Here is an 18260-nt window from a genome sequence, read left to right as displayed (position 1 = left end):
CATTTAGATCCAGCATTGTGTACGTGATTCAATAATCTCAGAGTCACAATGAGGGGGTCAACCTTGACATGTTCATTACCAAAGCAAAAATGTTTGATGATGACTTGTGCAATAATGATTGACTTTGCAGGCTCATGTGCAGTTTTAAGTAATAGTAATTCGTTGGCTTTGCAGTGATAAAAGGAGATGTAACTGAGGGTGAACTTGACAGATGCACAAAGCAATGAAATACAAATTTTCACTAATTCTGCAGTCAAAGGAGTTTTTTTCTACTCAGGTTTTTTTTCACAACCTCAACATGATGTAATCTTTGTAAAATGTGAAAATCTGTATCCTTAACATTTGTCTTTTCTGCGTTATAGAAGTTCTGTGAGTAATATTGAAGCATTGTGGCATAAATATATGTGTGAAATCAGTAAGAAAATGTGAGTTTATTTTGTCTATATGCAACTGTTAATCTTTCTTTCATTTCAAACAAAGCACAGTAATGACCACTTTTGTGTTAACTCATGCCACTGGAAATTTTACTGGACATGAGGTGACCTTGCATAATGATGCATCAGGCCTCATGGCTTTACTTAATTACACAGTGTTGCACTCCTTTTGCAGAAATTGGACCATTTTGCTCAGGTAATGCTCATTTGGGATTCCTGGGAAAACATGAGCCTCCTAATGCAGCATTGGACTGGGACATCAGCCAGGTAAATTAATAACCAGCCAGGTTCAAGAGGAGCTTCTCCCCAACAACCATCAAGCTCTTGTGCACTACACAACACTAACCTCAACTATGAATTTCTATGGACTGTCTTTGGTTGCATTGAGAAGATTGGGATCTTTTTGCACTTGTATTGGGGTTATTAATTTTTTGAATTTTTTGTTAATCACATATTATCTATGTCTATTGTGTTTACAGCCTGTTATGCTGCTGCAAGAAAGGATTTCATTGTTTTTTTGTTGGTATATATGACAATTAAAGACTCTTGACTTCTCTTGAATTACTTGCCAACATCGTTTAGGAAACCCCTCAGCCCACACTCTGTGCACTGTGATGGGCATCTTATCAACCTTCCCAATCTTGTTCTTGATGCAAAATAACCCAAATTTCATGCTCTGTTTTTTTTTCCATTCCCCAAATCCACCCTGCATTGATTCTATCTCTGGTTCTTTCCCCTGACTCTATTCATTCTGTTCTATTTTTCTCTATGGGTTCTTCCCCAATATGCTTTTTCCCTAAACCATTGGGACACGCTGAAAAAGAAGTATGAGAGCCACATTTTCGGTGCCATTCGGGGATGCCTGAAGGATTTCTTGTGATTAGTACAATAATGAAAATAACTTTAGATTGCACGAAATTTCATTGTTTCTACAAGTTTAGGATCTAGCTGTAGTCACTCTTCTGGCTATCATTGTTCTAGTTCCATGTGTTGATGGTGCATTCATATTGCTGAATATCCAAATATATTACAAAGTAAAAAATAAATAAATTACAATTAAAACACGGAGTACTTGTATTTTACATTTAACCTTTCCCACACTGATGAAAGGTAATTGAACTAAAACTTAAATTACGTTTCTGTCCCCATAGATATTGCCTCATGTAGTATGTGTTTGAGCATATACTGTTTTTTAAGTTTCCATTATATGGGGTATCTTTTAGGTGTATCATAAATTAACCTGACTTGAAACACTTTATGGTCCAAATCTCTGTTCTTTGCATTCTTCGTTTGTATCTTTGACACCATGCAAAGAAAACAATTAATGAGAGAAAGGTAGGGGTGCCTAAAATTAGAGGGCTCAGTTTTAAGGTGAGATGGGGGAAATTTAAAGAAGATCTGAGGGGTAAAGTTTTCACACAGAGGGTGGTGAATATCTAGAAAGAGGAGGTGATGGATGCATATATAATTACAACGTTACAAAGGCGTTTGGACTGGTACATGGATAGGAAAGACATTGAAAGATATGAGCGTAATGCAAGCAAATAGTACTTATAGATGGGCATTATGGATGAGGTGGGCTTATAGGGTGTGTTTCTGTGCACTATGATTCCTCACTCTGCCTACATATCGCTCACATATTGAAAGGACAAAGAACTGATACAAAGAATATGCCTTGATAGGCAGAAGAATTAACTCAGTGTTTGCAACCTTGGAAGAACAACTTTGTCACGTTGTTAAATGACCTTTTTGACAAAGGACCCTTTTATATAAATATGTGAATACTTTATGAAAACTTTGTGATGAGGATGCAAAGATGCTTCAAATGGATATGCAATAAGGCTATATAAATGAGCCATAAAATGTCAGATGTGCAATGTGGGAAAAAAAAGTGGAATGTCAAATAAAAAAACTTAGTATTTTGTTTAAATGTTGGAATAAGTTGATGATCTAAAGGATTTGGGAGAACACAGAACAGTGCAGCACAGGAGCAAGCCCTTTGGCCCAGAATCTCTGCATCGAACATGATGCCAGGTTAAACTAATCTCCTTTGCCTGCACATGATTCTTCCATTCCTTACATATCCATATGCCCATTTAAAAGTCTCTTAAATTCCAATATTGTACCTTCCTCCACCACCACCCCTGGCAGCGTGTTCCAGGCACCCACCACCCTGTGATTAAAAAAAAATTGTTTGCACATCTCCTTTGAACTCCAATCTCTCCTTTACAGCTCATACTACCTAATCCAGGCAGAATTCTGGTAAACCGCTGCACCTTCTCCAAAGCCTCCACAACTTTCCTTGAAAGCGGCTACCAGAACTGCACACGATACTCCAAATCCGTGCACTCAACTCACTGAAATCTAAAATACCATTCCAGCAAGCAGTTAAGAAGGCAGATGGTAGTTTGTCTTTTTTCAAGCAGTACAAGTCCAAGACTTCAGATAGTTCCTCTGTCCCTCTCTTTCCCCTCCCCCTTCCCAGTTCTCCCACTGTCTTCTTGTCTCCTACTACATCCTATCTTTGTCCCATCCCCTCTCCTGACAACAGTCTGACGAAGGGTCTCGACCCGAAACGTCACCCATTCCTTCTCTCCTGAGATGCTGCCTGACCCGCTGAGTTACTCCAGCATTTTGTGTCTACCTTCGATTTGAACCAGCATCTGCAGTTATTTTCCTACACAAGTCCAAGAACAAAGATGTCTTGCTACAATTAGACTTGCTGGGACCACAGCTGGTGTCGAAGGTACAATTTGGTCTCCTTAGATGAACTAAAGGATGAATTGCAATAGAGGAAGTGCATCAACTACTCACCAGGGAATGGAAGGTCTCTTACATAAAAGGGATGGTTATGCCTAATTTTTTTAGAGTTCTGAAGAATGAGAGTGACCTAACTGGTGGACTAATTTATTACTGAATAGATCTGGGGAGGATATGTTCCTTGACTAAGGAATCTAAAACTAGAGTTTTAAGCAGGTGGTTACAGTAGACAGTTGACACGAGAGATCAAAGATGTCGCCGAAGCCTCTGGCCAGTTGATTGGCGCACAATTTTAAAACCTGTCCAGGGACTTTGTCCAGGCCGGCTGCTTTCTGAGAGTTTACCCTTGTGAAAGCAGATTTAACTTCAGTCACCGAGATGAATGGGACAGTCTCAGCGGGAGATGGGGGGAAATGCCTTGATGAACTTTGCAAGCAAAACTGGAAAAACTAGATGGCTTTTGGGAACTTATTTGAATTAAGAAGAGTTCTGAGAATGGAGGAATGCGATTCACGTGCAGGCAGAGGAGATTAGTGTAACTTGGCATCACGTTCAGCATGGACATTGTGGGCCAACGAACCTGCGTCTGAGCTATACTGTTCCATATTCTATCTTCTGTTAAGGATGATTGTGATTATGATAACAAATGATAAGCAATTTCTACTATGAGTGATATAGAAATGTAATATTGAGCTGCGGTTTTTGGGTGATCAGATATTCAATGCTTCTAGATTCTTACAGGGGAATCGGTGAGAAAGCTCGAGTAATATATTTAATTCTGCTTGAATTGAGCAGGTGCTTGAGGTGTCATATTTCCTGGCTTATGGAAAATTGGAATTTGGCTAAAATGAAAAGTTCTCCTTTAATTGCAATCACAAAGGAAAATTAATTTAACTTTAGTTTAGTTAGTTTAAAGATACAGCGCGCTTTGGCCCACCGAGCCTGTGCCGACTAACGATCCCCGTATACACTAACTCTATCCCACACTGTAGGGATAATTTACAATTTTTACCAAAGCCAATTAACCTACAAACCTGTACGTCTTTGGAGTGTGGGAGGAAACCAGAGCACCTGGGGAAAACCCATACGGTCATAGGGAGAATGTACAAACTCCATACAGATAATACCCATAGTCAGGATCCAAATCGGGTCTCTGACTATGGAAGGCAGAAACTCTACTGCTGGGACACTGTGCTGCCCTTGAGCAGGGTCTCCTTAAACCTTCACAGATGTGCCATTGAAAATATTCTGACGGATACATCTCAGCCTGGTCTTGGAACAGCTTTTGAATGCCTGAACCTTCAGTGTGGTGAACACAGCTCAGTCCATCACAGGCTCATCACTTCCTTCTACACAGTCCATTTACACTGTGCGTTACATCTGAAAAGCTGGAAGTATCATCAAGGGTGACTGCCATGCTGGAAGTATCATCAGCGGTGACTGCCACACTTCCTTCTGGGAGTTCAATAGCTCAGATACCCAGAATTAAGAATAGCTTCTTTCCCAACTACCCAACTCCTGTAGCAATTACCTCCTTCACTCCCACTGCCCAGTGGTTCTGTCATGTACTCTCACTCTTAACTCAACCTCAGTTGGATATTCATTTAATGCAAATTAAAATTAGTGCAAAAAAATTAAAGTATAATATCTTGCATCAATCTGCTGTTTGGCACTTGTCATTGTATTGTTTTTATATTTATCATTATTGCATGTATATTGTTTACTCTGTGATCTTCATGTGAACAAGGAATTTCATTGTATCTGGTGTATGTGAAAATAAACTAATCTGAATCCATATGGATTCATTGATCTCATCTGGACAACAATTATCCTTGAAATTCCTGGGCTAATCAGGAGAAACAAAACCAGGATTCTAGCATTTACAGTTCCTTATATCAACTAGGATTCTCTGTTCACTCTACTCCCAGTGATTTATTGCTTCAAAACGTAAAAACATAGAAAATAGATGCAGGAGGAGGCCATTTGGCCCTTCGAGCCAGCACCACCATTCATTGTGATCATGGCTGATCATCTAAAATCAGTACCCAGTTCCTGCCTTCTACCCATATCCCTTGATTCCACTAGCCGCTAGAGCTCTATCTAACTCTCTTTTAAATTGCTTGATTCAAATCTAACACGTCTTGGGAATCAGATCAGGCTCAGTTCTAATCATGTGTCCATTCATTGGTATTGACATGGTGTCAATATGACTCTGATTCTTTTAACACAGAAAATCCTGTAAATCCATGATGCAGGAAAAATGATCCCGATGTTGGGGAGTCCAGAACCAGGGGTCACAGTTTAAGGATAAAGGGTAGGCCATTTAGGACTGAGATGAGGAAATACTTTTTCACCCAGAGAGTTGTTGGCGGTGCTGGCTCAAGGGGCCGAATGGCCTACTCCTGTACCTATTTTCTATGTTTCTATGTTTGGGCAACATTTGTGGAAGGTGTGGTGGGGGGAAGGATAGGTGAGTGAACATTTCAAGGCAACGACCTTTCATCAGTCTAGCACTGACTTTGTTTCTGCCTCCAAATGTGGTGCTTAACTTGTGAAGTATTCCACAAATCTCTGCTGAACACCTTCGCTCAGTCCACCTGAATCTACTTGATCTCCCGGTTGCTAAACACTATAATTCTCCTTCCCATTCCCACACTGACCTTTCTGTCCTAGGTCTCCTCCATTGTCAGAGTGAGGCTAAACGCAAATTGGAGGAACAGCATCTCATATTTCGCTTGGGCAGCTTACAGCCCAGTGGTATGAATATTGATTTCTCTAACTTCAAGTAACCCAGGCATTCCCTCTTTCTCTATCCCTCCCCCATCCAAGTCGCACCAGCTTCACGGTTTAACCCAACAAACAGCTAACAATGGCCTGTTTCCTTTTTCATTGTTGCTTTTTCACATATCTTTCATTCATTGTTCTTTATCTCTCTACATTATCGTCTATATCTCTCGTGCCCTTTTCCCTAACTAGTGTGAAGGAGGGTCTCGACCCGAAACGTCACCCATTCCTCTCTCCAGAGATATAGCCTGTCCCACTGAGCTACTCCAGCTTTTTGTGTCTATCTTCACATATGTCCTGTTGCGTTCATGCTTTGCTTTGAACAAAGGACAAATAGCCACTCACAGGCACATTTTGAAAGTACACCCCAGCAACAGAAATGGCTTCAGGATGGATGGAAGGGAATAGTTGGATTTAATGAAGGCAACAATTTCCCATAGAATTTCCACATCGTAATCTAACACTGTCAATTTTTAACCCAAATAAAGGTCATTTTAGGAGCCTAAAAGTCAACAAGTCAGAAATCTATTCCAATGCGAATGGGTTAGTGTGGAGAAGCCACAAATTCCAGATGATTTGTTTAAAGATTTGGAAAAAATATTATTTGGGCTATTGAAATATTATTTTAATTAACATCAATTAACTAGAATTTTCAAGGTGCAGAAGCAACATTAAAAGATCTTAAAAGTTTTTTGAATTACTGTAAGTAACTTCCTGCCATTAATTTTTGTTTGTAGTGTCAAACATGGTATGTTACTTGTCATGCTGTGGTTTGCAATTTTTTTTTTAAAGGCTTCAACTTTGATCTGTTTTAGGTGCACTCAGAAACACAGATGGCAGAGGTAACAAGCCATTGAGGTACACTGTCAGTCAAAGCAGGCTCTAAGTCAACAACAGTGCTGAGATAAGTAGGAAGCCCCAACACATTTATAGGACTTGTATGTTCTTGCTGGGAAAATATAGACCTTTGCCTTTCTGCTCATGACAAAGGTGTGGAGCAATTTGTTGGTTAAAGATTTGATTCACTAAAATCAAAGGGCTGCAGTAGCAGGCTAGACTGTGGACATTGCTTGCATTTTTAGGTAAACAATCCAATCAAAAAGACACAGCAAAGATGGGTTCAGCCATACATAAAAGGTGCTTTCTTAAAACTGTCATCGAAATGGATTTCAGTACGTGCTTTTATTTCCCGAGGGCCATTGTTTATCTTATTTATAAATGCCTTTTAAAGACCTTTTTATTTAACTTTCATCTTGGCTTACAGACTCCCTAATTCGTGGCATTTTATAAACTGACCTTGCCTTGTGAGGAGTTGACTGTTGGTTTTGGTGAGAAAAACAAGATTGCAAGAGAAGACATTTGAAAATGGTTGATTTTACAAGAGTCCTTTTGTGAGACAGGCAGCAGGGATAAACAAGGTGATTACAGGCCGGTGAGCCTTCGACCAGAGATAAGAAAGTTATTGGAGAAAATCCTAAGGGATGGGATTGATGTAAATTTGGAAAGGCAGGGGTGGGTAGGGGATCGCAGCATAACTTTGTGTTGGGGAGAAGGCTGTGTCACTAACGTGATTGAGTTTTTTGAGGAGGTAACTAAGAAGATTGACGAAGGCAGGGCATAGACATGGTCTATATATAAATAATGCATTGAAGCAACGACCAAGAAAACACACCTTAGAAGGCTTAGGAACTTTGCTCTACGTCTCTACAACTCTCACCAACTTCGACAAATGCACCATAGAAAGCATTTTATCAGGATGCATCACAGCTTGGTTTGGGAACAGCTGCATCCAAGACCGCAAGAAATTAATGCTAATTGTGGACGCAGCCCAGACCATGACACAAACCAACCTCACGTCTATTGACTCCATTTATACCTCATGCTGTCTCGGCAAGGCCAGCAGCAAAATCAAGAACGAGTCGCACCCTGGCCAATCTCACTTCTCTCCTCTCCCATCAGGCAAAAAGAAAAGTGTGAAAACACACACCACCAGATTCAGGGACAACTGTTATCAGGCAACTGAATCATCTTACGACAACCAGAGAGCAGTGCTGAACAACTATCTACCTCATTGGTGATCCTCGTACTATCCTTGATCGGACTTTGCTGGCTTTACCTTACACTCAACGTTATTCCCTTATCATGTATCTATATACTGTAAATGGCTTGATTGCAATCATGTATTATCTTTCTGCTGACTGGTTAGCATGCAACAAAAACTTTTCACTGTACCTCGGTACACGTGACAATAAACTAAACTGAACTGAACTGAACAAAGTCCTTCATGATTAGCTTTTCCAGAAGGTTAAAGGGCAAGAGATCCAAGATGAGCTAGCTAATTGGATCCAAAGTGTGTCTGGTGTTAAGAAGCAGAGAATAATCCAGGAATGATTGGGTTAACATATGATGAATGTTTGATGGAACTGGGCCTATACTCGCTGGAGTTTAGAAAGATGAGCAGGGACCTCATTGAAACTTACCAAATAGTAAAAGGCCTGGATAGAGGAATGTGGAGAGGATGTTTCCACCAGCGGAAGAATCTGGGACCAGAGGGCACAAACTCAGAATAAAAGGACGTACCTTTAGAAAGGAGATGAGAAGGAATTTCTTTAATCAAAGGGTGGTGAATCTGTGGAAATCATTGCCACAGATAGCTGTGGAGGCCATCAATGGATATTTTTAAGGTGGTGATAGACAGATTCTTGATTAGTAAGGAGTTATAAGGAGAAAGCAGGACAAAGGGGTTGAGAAGGAAAAATAGATCTGCCATGATTGAATGGCGGAATGGATTTGATGGGCCGAAGGGCCTAATTCTCCTCCTATAACATGAACCTATGAAGCAGAAGATGGTAGTAGAAAGGTACTTTTCTTATTTAAAGTTTGTAACGAGTGGTATACTGCAGAGATTGGTGCTGGGACCCTTGTGTAGGAAGGAACTGCAGATGCTGGTTTAAACCGAAGATAGACACAAAAAGCTGGAATAACTCAGTGGAACAGGCAGCATCTTTGGAGAGAAGGAATGGATGATGTTTCGGGTCTCGTCACCCATTCCTTCTCTCCAGAGATGCTGCCTGTTCCACTGAGTTACTTCAGCTTTTTGTATCTCTCTTCGGTGCTTGGACCCTTATTGACTGATATTTTTAAGACATGGGTTTGAATGCAAGTGGTATGATTAGTAAGTATGCAGATGACACAAAATTTGTTGGTGTTATGGATGGTGAGGAATGTTGCCTGAGGAATGTTGCCTGCAGACAAGATGAGGAATTGGCCAGAGTGTTGGCAGATGAAATTTAGTCCCAAGCATGAGGTCATGAAAATTGTATAAGAGTTGGGATGCTCTAAGTTCCTACAGCTGCTCTGGGGTGTTATGTTGCAACTGTATAGAACACTTGTTGGACTGTTCCCTGGAGTATTATATGCAATTCCAATCACCACCATGTAGGAATGATGTGGTTGGCCTGCAAAATGTGCAGAGGAGGTTCACCAGAATGTTGCCTGGATTAGAGGACTTTAGTTATGGGGAGAGATTGTATAGGGCGGAGTTTTTTTTTTCTTTGTAACAAAGGAGGCTGAGGGGTGAGGTGATACAGATACATGATCAGCCATGATCACATTGAATGGCGGTGCTGGCTCGAAGGGCCGAATGACCTACTCCTGCACCTATTGTGTATTGTGTATTGTCTAAAAAATTATGAAGCATAAAAGAGTAGATAGAAAACAGCTTTTTCCCCATGGTAGGGGGATCAAAAACAAGAGGGTGCAGGTTTAAGATGTTTTGAAAGCAATTTGTGGGGAAAGTTTTTTTACACAGAGAATGGTTAATATCTGGAATGTACTGCCAGAGGAGATGGTGGAATTGGTTACAATCACCAGATTTAAGAGACATTTCAACAAATATTTAAATGCATCAGGCATAGAAGGATATAGACCTAATGCAGGCAAATGGGATTAGTTTAGGTGGGCAAAAAGGTTTCTGTGTTGTACAAATCTGTGACTATGAAGTGCAATACAAACAGACAGTAACAACAATGAAACAGAAACAGGCACAAAATCACGATTCATTGCCTTTGGTCATTTTTGCAACTTCGGGGTGATGTGAATTATCTCTCTCTTTCAACATTTAGGTTGTCATTCATTAACATTCCTTTTTATTACATTTTGGAATAACTGTGATATAGAGGATGAAAGGATAGAGGGCCGCGGAGCACCAGAAATGTCCAGCCGCCCGGCAGGCCTGGCTCGCCTGCCATGGAACGGGGAAACCAGTCTGAAGAGGGAAGCCGCTGGGCCTGGCTCCTGCTTGCCCCCGAGGTCCGTAGAACTGGAGGAGGGAGGAAGGAGTCGGCGACGTAGGACGCACGAACAAAGAGGCGGTAAGAGGAACCAGGGTCTTACCGTCCGTGCCCACAGGATCGGCTGCGAGAGATGCGCCCGGGGACACAAAGGCTGAATGGTGTCTGGGTGTGGAGAGGGACGATGGCGACGGACCTTTATGACCAGTTTCAGCTGCGACTTTGAAAATGGCGTCAGTCCTGGCTGTTCATGTATATGGTCTCAGTGGGATATTTCTATACACTTTGTGCTTAATCTGGGATTGTGTTTATGCATAGTAATAATTTACTAAACTATGCAAAAAAAAAGAATTTTATTGTACCTCAGTATATGTGATAATAAAGAGCCATTGAACCATTAAATTAAGATTCATGCAAATTGAAAATATAAGAGGTTCTGGCATCTCTTTCAAAGCTTAATATGAGACATATTGTCAATGGATTGGCGAATAGCCAGTTTAACACATTAGGTGATGAAGGATCAATTGAGTTGTTAATAACTAATTTAATATTAGGCACAAGAATACATGATAGCATCAAATAACACTGTTGAGAAGGATAGTGGTTCAGAAGCATGGTAATATATACATGGGATTGCCACCTATTCGGATACATTGTCCTATGAAGGAAGCCTCGGCTAGTTTTACAAGGCAACATTTTTTATCAACAAGTAAAAGGCTTCAGGTTATTGCAGCTCCAAAGTTCTGCATAGTTGACTCCGAACCAGCTCCAAATTACTCTTTACAAGCCCGAAGGGGATAAATAGTAAAGGAGCAGGGCGTGTTCCTTGATTTCAGACATAATTTCCATCTGATATTTAAAGCAATGTAACAGGAGATGCTTTGCATAATGATTAATGACATACTGTATACCTTCTGTATGCTTTGGTTGTGTGAAAGCTGAATCAGGTCTGTCATTAAGCATGACATACCATAGTCATTGTGATTAGTACATGTCAGTCCTTTGGTGTATAAAAAAGAAACATGCACTACTCGAATGAATTTTAAGATGTTAAGAATCCATAATTGGAAATAAACTACATTCCATTTGGAGTTGCATGGGATGTGATAGACTATGCATATTGTTATGAGCCATTTGGGTTGAATGGCCTTTTCCTGTGTAGGCATTTTAATGTAAGCAAGAAAAAAAACAATGAAAATATGTTAAAGGTATGCAATTTAAAAAGTGTCATAATTCCTGAAGAGATGACTGATTGGATAGATAAAGGGAATAAATTAGATGGTGTGTAGGTTGGTTCTCAGAAAGTATTTAATGGGATGATATAAAGGGGGAATGTAGTACCATTAACAGCATATAGAACATGGGCAGTACAGCACAGGGGCAGGCCCATCAGTTCACTATGTTTGTGCTGACCATAATACCAATATAAACTGATCCCATCTGCCTCCACATGATCTATGTTCCTCCATCACCCATCTGATCATGTGCCTGTCTAAATATCTCTTGTGTATTGTTATATCTCCTTCCACCACCTTCCCTGGCATTGCATTCCTGGCACCTGCTACTCTTTGTCTAGAAAAATACTTGCTTTACAAATATTATTTTAATCGTCTCCCTTCTCACCTTAAATCTGTTGACATTTCAATCTTGGGAAAAATACTCTTTCAACCTTCTCTACTGCCTCTCATAATTTTATATACTTGTATCAGGTCTCCTCTCAGCATTCGAAGCTCCAGAAAAACACAATCCAAGTTTGTCCAGCCTCTCCTTATAGCTAATATGCTTCATTCCAGGTACCAACCTTTTTTGTACCCTCTCCAAAGCCTCCACATCCTTCCTTTAATGCAGTGACCAGAACTGCACACAATTCTCCAAAGGTGACCTAACCAAAGTTTAATATAATTGCAATATGACTTCCCAACTTTTATATTCAATGCCACGATCAATAAATGCAAGTATACTGTTTGCCCTGTTTACCATGCTGTCTACTTGTGTTGCCACTTTCAGGGATCTAAAGCACCAAAAGATCCCTCTGTACATCAATGCTATTAGGGTCCTGCCATTAACTACATACTTTCCCCTTAAAGTGCAACACCTCACACTTATCCGGATTAATCTCTGTCTGCTGTTCCTCCACCAATATTTCCAACTGATCTATATGCTGCAGTATCCTTTGACAACCTTCCTCGCTATTCATAACTCCACCGACTTTTGTGTCATCTGTATATTTACAAAACAGCTACTTGCGCTTTCATACAAATCATTTATGGATATTACAAGCAACAGAGTTACCAACACTGATCCCTGTGAAACATAATTGGTCACAGACTTCCAGTCTGCCAAGTCTACCAAGGCTCTATTGGTTCCAAGGTAGACAGAAAATGCTGTAGTAACTCAGCAGGACAGTCAGCATCTTTGAAGAAAAGGAGTGAGTGAATGATTTTTTGGGTCAAGACCCTTCTTCAGAAGGGTCTTGAAGAAGGGTCGCGACCCGAAACGTCACCCATTCCTTCTCTCCAGAGATGCTACCTGTCCCGATGAGTTACTCCAGTATTTTGTGTCTATCTTCGGTTTAAACCAGCATCTGCAGTTCTATTCCTCCTCTATTGGTTCCATGTGCGTTAACTTTCTGGATCAGCCTACCATGAGGGACCTCCTTGAATGCTTTACTGAAGTCCATGTAGACAACATCCATTGCCCTAAAAAACACAAAAAATTGCTGGAGTAAATCAGCAGGACAGGCATAGGTGACGTTTCATAGGTGAAATATGCATAGGTGACGTTTCATTTTCGGACCCTTCTTCAGACTGATTGTGGTGAGGGGTAGGGAGGAAAGCTGGAAGAGAGGTGGGGGTGGATCTGGGGGAGATTGCTAGAGAAAGGCGATCAAGTAGGGAACACGGGCAGGAGTGATGATGTGTGATTTGAGTACTCTGAATTGGAAGGGCGGCTGAGGTGGAGGGCAGGAGTGGGATCGAAAATCAGAGTTTTGTTGGGCTATTCAGTTATGGGAAGATTGCTGTGTGTTGGGCTGATGGGGGGGGGGGGGGGGGGGCAGGGGGATTTAGAGTCCAAGCCTGGGTGAATCTTTGGGAGGGGCAGAGAGGAGGGACCAAAGCCTTGGAAGGGGGCTGTAGGGTGGGGATGGTCTGGACTGTAGTCATCGATGTGGGGATTAGTGGGTGATAATGGTGCTGCTGGTACTTTGATTGGGAGAGAGGGAATGATAAATTAGATACCATCTGATCGGTATTGCTCACTGAATACCTAGATTTTCTAGACGTGCGGAATAATAGCCATGATGACTTGGTTTAATCCCTCTTCGGTGTTGCAGAGAGGAGTATTGCGAAGGGAAGGCATACTTTGGGGTACTTCAGATATGAAAATTGTTGTTGTTGGACATTTTGTCTTATGTCCATTTAAAACTATGTATTCAAGTAATAAATGGTTATGGGCACTCATTTCTAAGCATAAAAAAGTCATAAATTACTCTAAAGTATTTGTGAAGTCATGTGGAGTATTATGTGGTTTAGGGTGCCCTATTGTGGGAAGGATAATAAAGCCACAATTACAATGTAGACTCACCATGAAATCCTAAATCTTGCTTGCAGCAGATTGCAGGAGACTTTTCCCCATATCAGAGGTAAAAGAAACTGGCAGACATAGGTTTAGGGTAACGCTGAAGAGATTCAGACAGGATATGAAGTGGACCTTCTCCACCCAGCGACGAGTTAGTACATTGACTTCTCTAACTTTAGATAGCTCCTCTGTCCCTCTCTTCCCCTCCCCCTTCCCAGTTCTCCCACTGTCTTCCTGTCTCCAACTATATCCTTTATTTGACCCGCCCCGCCTGACATCAATCTGAAGGGTCTCGACCCAAAACGTCACCCATTCCTTCTCTCCTGAGATGCTGCCTGATCTGCTGAGTTACTCCAGCATTTTGTGATACCTTCGAGTTAGTACCAGGAATGCACTGGATAAGAGCAGTCAAAGTTTGGTTGTGGAAGGTATTTAAGAAGCGTTTAGATGAACACTTGAATGTTTTAGGCATAGAGGACCATGGAGCAACTACTGTAAATGCGACCGGGTGCCCACTGGTCCGCGTGGATGAGTTGGGTCGAACTGCCTGTTTCCATTCTGTACGATGCTATGATACAGCAACTGCTTCATGTTTTCCAGAGTTTCATCATTCAGCTTTGTTATCAGTGCTGATGTTGTTCCATTGGGGCAGCTTTGCCAAAAGCCTTTATTTTGTGAGTGCCATGTATAAAGGTTTTAGTTCATATGTTTCAGTGAATAAGACTTGGAGCTCAACTATCAAACATGTGCATTTGGAAGCCGTCTACACAGAGAGTAACTTTGTGTCAGAGGTTCCGTGACCTTGGTTCTGGAGGGGAGGTGATGTAAGTTGAACAGTTTCTCTTTGGTCCTTTTGATTTGTATCACTGCAAGAAGAATTTTATTGGTAGTGTTGTGACCAGAAAGATTGAGAAAAGGAATGGGATGATGACCTAGCCTTGTTTGACACCTTTCTGTACTGGAATTAGAGGCATAGAGTCATAGAGTGATACAGTGTGGAAACAGGCCCTTCGGTCCAGCTTGTCCACACCGGCCAACATGTCCCAGCTACACTACTCCCACCAGCCTGCGCTTGGTCCATATCCCTCCAAACCTGCCCTAGCTCCCCCCAAACCTGTTTAACTGTTTCTTAAATGTTGGGATAGTCCCAGCCTCAACTACCTCATCTGGCAGCTTGTTCCACACACCCTTTGTGTGAAAAGGTTACCCCTCAGATTTCTATTAAATCTTTTCCCCTTCACCCTGAACCTATGTCCTCTGGTTCTAGATTGCTCTACTCTGGGCAAGAGACTCTGCATCTACCCAATCTATTCCTCTCATGATTTTGTATACCCCTCATCCTCCTGCGATCCAAGGATTAGATTCCCAGCCTACTCAACCTCTCCCTATAGCTCACACTCTCTAATCCTGGCAACATCCTCGTAAATCTTCTCTGAACCCTTTCAAGCTTGACAATATCTTTCCTTTTACATAGTGCCTGAACTGAACACAATATGCTAAATGCGGTCTCACCGACGTCTTATACAACTGCAACATGACCTCCCAACTTCTATACTGTATACTCTGACTGATGAAGGCCAATGTACCAAAAGCCTATTTGACCACCTTATCTACCTGCGACTCGACCTTCAAGGAACCATGTACCTGCACTCCGAGATCCCTCTGCTCTGCAACACTACCCAGAGGCATACCATTAACTGAGTAGATCCTGCCTAACCTGTTGAGATACCCTAGCACTCTGTGCCTTCTCCTAAAGGGTATTTTAGGACAGAGAACCCTGTGCTTCAGACACATTGTTCCCTGAAATTGATGACACAGATGGACAGGGTGGCAAAGAAGGCATCTAACGTGCTTGGACTGAGCACTGAGTACAGGAGACGGAACATCATGTTGCAACTGTTGGTGAGAACACACTTGGTATATTGTGCACAGTTCTGATCTCCCAGCTTTCAGAAGGATGACATTAGCTGGAAAAGGATCAGAAAAGATTCACAAGGGTGTTGCTGGGACTGGAGAGCTTGAGTAGGGAGAGTCTGAGAGTCTGGATCGATTGAGATTTGTTAGACGTCCCAAAATGCAACACCTCACACTTCTCTGTATTAAATTCTATCAACCATTCCTCAGCCCACATGGCCATTTGATACAGATCTTGCTGCAATCTTTCACAACCATCTTCACTATCTTCACTATCTGCAAATCCACCCACTTTTGTATCATCAGCAAACTTGCTAACCTTGCCCTGTATGTTCTCATTCAAATCATTGATGTAGATGACAAACAGTAATGGGCCCAGCAGTGAACCCTGAGGCACACCACTAGTCACAGGCCTCCAGTCCGAGAAGCTACCTTCCACCATTACCCTCTGCTTCCTTCCCTAGAGCCAATTTGCTATCCATTCAGCTATCTCACCTTGGATCCCATGCGATCTAACCTTCCAGAACAGCCTACCATGCAGAACCTTGTCAAATGCCTTACTGAAATCCACATATACAACTTCTAGCTCTGCCCTCATTGACCTTTTTGGTCACATCCTCAAAGAACTCAATCAGATTGTGAGACACGATCTCTCATGGACAACACCATGCTGACTATCCCCAATCATCCCTTGCCCGACCAAATGCCTGTATAACCTATCCCTCTAGTAACTTTCCAACTACAGATGTTAAGCTCACCGGCCTCAAGTTCCCAGCATTTCCCCTGCAGCCCTTCTTGAAAAGAGGTACAACATTTGCCACCCTCCAGTCTTCCGGAACCTCTCCTGTATTTAAGGACGACTTGTAAATTTCAACCAGGTCTCCCGCAATTTCCTCTGTTTTCCCACAATGTCCTTGGATATATCTGATCAGGCCCTGGAGATTTGTCTACCTTCATACACGATAGTACCTTCAGTACTTCTTCGACAGTAACTCTGACATTAATTCTGAGGGGGACCTATTTGTTAAAATAGTGACTTCATGCCCATCATGAAGCAGACAGTAGATGGAGACATTTCTGTGGACAACCAAAATTGAAAAGTTCCTCTCAATTGAGAAGGTTGATCAATGTGTAGTGTCATAGAGTTATAGAGAGATACATCGATGAGCCAAAACATTATGACCACTGACAGGTGAAGTGAATAACATTGATTATCTTGTTACAATGGCACCTGTCAAGGGGTGGGATATATTAGACAGCAAGTGAACAGTCAGTTCTTGAAGTTGATGTGTTGGATGCAGGAGAAATGGGCAGGAGTAAAGACCTGAATGACTTTGACAAGGGCCAAATTGTAATGGCCAGATGACTGGGTCAGAGCATCTCTGAAACGGCAAGACTTGTGGGGTGCTCCCGGTCAGCAGTGGTGAGTACCTACCGACAGTGGTCCGAGGAGGGACAAACCGGCGACAGGGTGTTAGGCGCCCAAGGCTCATCGATGTGCGAGGGCAACGAAGGCTATCCCGTCTGGTCCGAACCGACAGAAGGTCTACTGTGGCACAAGTCACAGAAAACTTTAATGGTGGTCACGGGAGGAATGTGTCAAATACACAGTGCATCACACCCTGCTGCGTATGGGGCTGTGTAGCCGCAGACCGGTTAGAGTACCCATGATGACATAATGTTTTGTCTCAGTGTATAGCATTGAAACAAACCTTCAATCCACTGAGCCAGCAGCGACTGACATCCAATCATTTTGCACTAATCTTTCATTAATCCTAAAAGATTTTTTCAAACAAAAGACACACAGTGCTACAATAACTCAGTGGGTCAATCAGCATCTCTGGAGAACATGGATAGGTGATGTTTCAGGTCGGGACCCTTCTTCAGACCGATTGTGGTGGGGAGGGAAGGGGTAGGGAAAGCTAGATGAGAGGTGGCTTTGGGCAAAGTTTAGCGAGTGATGCGTGGATACAGGGTGAGGTGGGTTTTAATGGGCAGATGGGTGGACATAGGCCAGAGATGCGAGTTTGTGTCAGAACATGGTCAAAGAGCAGGAGAGCCGCATGAAACACAGATTGGGGCCACAGTTTAAGAATAAGGGGTAGGCCATTTAGAACTGAGATGAGGAAAAGCTTTTTCAGTCAGAGAGTTGTGAATCTGTGGAATTCTCTGCCTCAGAAGGCAGTGGAGGCCAATTCTCTGAATGCATTCAAGAGAGAGCTAGATAGAGCTCCTAAAGATAGCGGAGTCAGGGGGTAAGGGGAGAAGGCAGGAATGGGGTACTGATTGAGAATGATCAGCCATGATCACATTGAATGGCAGTGCTGGCTCGAAGGGCCAAATGGCCTCCTCCTGCACCTATTGTATATTGTCTATTGTCTATTGGGTGCAGTGAGAGAGGATTTTGAGGAAGTCCTGTCCGAGAGAGGAGGAGAACTTCTTCAAAGTAGTCATACTTTGAGGAGATTTCATAATGCAGCAGTAAAATCCAGACAAA

This window comes from Rhinoraja longicauda, chromosome 2, assembly GCF_053455715.1.
Source record: "Rhinoraja longicauda isolate Sanriku21f chromosome 2, sRhiLon1.1, whole genome shotgun sequence".
Lineage (NCBI taxonomy): Eukaryota > Metazoa > Chordata > Chondrichthyes > Rajiformes > Arhynchobatidae > Rhinoraja > Rhinoraja longicauda.
This window is presented reverse-complemented; position numbering follows the sequence as displayed.